The 1,927-nt window shown below is 40.3% G+C and overlaps 1 protein-coding gene across 3 annotated transcripts in view; it reads right to left on the reverse strand.

Annotated features, from left to right (window-relative positions):
• The window catches only part of tncb (tenascin Cb), a 65,836-nt gene that overhangs the window by 47,604 nt on the left and 16,305 nt on the right, over positions 1–1,927 (reverse strand). The window lies entirely within an intron of this gene.

Genomic DNA, 1,927 nt, shown 5'->3' on the forward strand with positions numbered 1-1,927 from the left:
TATATATATATATATATATATACACACACAAGAAATTTAGAACACTGATTTGTTCAAATTACCTAGGGACGTTAATGTCAAATATCATTCTGGATTCACATATTTATTTATATTTAGTTATGTATGTAACACTCTGAACCTCTGTGTCTGATAAGTAACTTAAACTTTGTCTTTAAGTACACACCCTGCATGGTGAAACACATTTTACACAAACTATGTTGCATGTTTTCTTTTCTGGCTTGTTTTTAATCATTCATTTTTACAACACTGCCCTCAATCACACATGTTCATTCCTCAGCAGGGAGAACAGCTGGAGTGAGACATATCCCACTAAAAACAATTAACCTCCATTTGTCCTCCCTGACAAAGGGACACCTCTGATCCCATTCCTGCCTCTGACCCATGAGACGCCCCTGCTCCCAATGGAGAAGACACACATTTAGTGGATAAAGTCTGATTTTCTCTTCTCAATTCCTTCAAGGACAGAAAGCAGCAATTACTTCAGTTGTGGCATGTTACCTGGAAGCTCTATGCAAAGACTTATTTTTTCTGACTAGGTTCAGAACAGTTGCTGGGACAGAAATAGCCACGGCAACACCTGCAAGGCAACGAGCCTCTTCGGCTCTCTCAGGTCCAAACCACAGTCCAAACTGGCAGATTAATGTCGGCGTGTGGTTAAACCATCTGTGGGCTTCCTGTAAATGCAACAAGCGCTTGTTAATGCCACACACTGGCTGCTGAGCATTCCTGGACCATTTCACAAGGCTTCTGGGTTCCTCTATTAGCCTGTGAGCCCAAGATGATGGTCATTACAGCTTTACAGGAGACATCTTTACTGGACTTCATGCATGAATGGGATGAGACTTAAAAGGGCAGTATTATGTGTTTTCCAGTCATATACTGCCATTTTAATAGTACAATGAAGTAACTAGAAGTACGTTAACTTCTGTTATTATAAAATGCTCTATAGACCGAATATGACAGAAAAGAAATTTGACTTCACAATTTAAAGCTTTGAAATTGGGCCTCTTTCTCTTTAAAAACTCCTGCTCTTTCTGAAACTCTGCCTTCAGGACGTCATCACAACATGGCTCCTCTATTAGCCCTTTAACAACATTTTTACCAACATTGTACTGAGTAGCTGATATAATGAGCTCAGAAGACGAAGAGTTCCACCAGGTGTTTGCTAATTGCTACAGGCTAGTCTGAAGGAGCTGAGTGGTAGGAGCTGCAGCTCTGAAGCTTAGAACCTCCAGCTCCTTGAAGGGAGAGCTGTAGGTCCACCCAGGTGTTTTACACACCTCAATGGTTGCCATGGGAGATTAAAAGATTTCTCAAACATCCGTGAAAGAATAACAGCAACACTCCAGGTGAGAGAATAACATTATAACATAATGTAAAGTTAAAAATAATTGACATAATACTGCCCGTTTAAGCAGGTGTTATACTACACTGTTTTTTCTATATGCTTGTTCTTTTTCAGAAATGTCAAATTCAGCTTTGCTAAGAGGTTAACATTTAAAGCAGCTACGGCGATGCTTGTCTCTATAGTGTGAATCATAATTGAAAAGTTGGACATCAACATCACAAACTGTTCGTCAGAAATGCGACCACAGTGTGGAGAGGAACTAAGCATGCAGACCCGATTCCTCATCATTTTTTTCTTGAGAAAACCTGGTTTCCATAATTGTACTCTTTATACACCTTGCAGAGACGCTGACTCTAATCGTTTTCTTCCTCCAATAAAACTGCTGTGTACCTTGGCAGCTCTAAAGGTTAACAGCTGCTGCCAGCAGCCAGCTTAAAAATGTCCTCCTAAGCAGACAGGAGGTAGGCTGTGTATAACTGGGCATTGTTCATTTTAAGCCTGAGGTGGAGAATGGAAGATTGGATTTGATTTTCTCCTCAGCATCTCATGACACTATAT

This window comes from Poecilia formosa, unplaced genomic scaffold, assembly GCF_000485575.1.
Source record: "Poecilia formosa unplaced genomic scaffold, Poecilia_formosa-5.1.2 Scaffold91, whole genome shotgun sequence".
NCBI lineage: Eukaryota > Metazoa > Chordata > Actinopteri > Cyprinodontiformes > Poeciliidae > Poecilia > Poecilia formosa.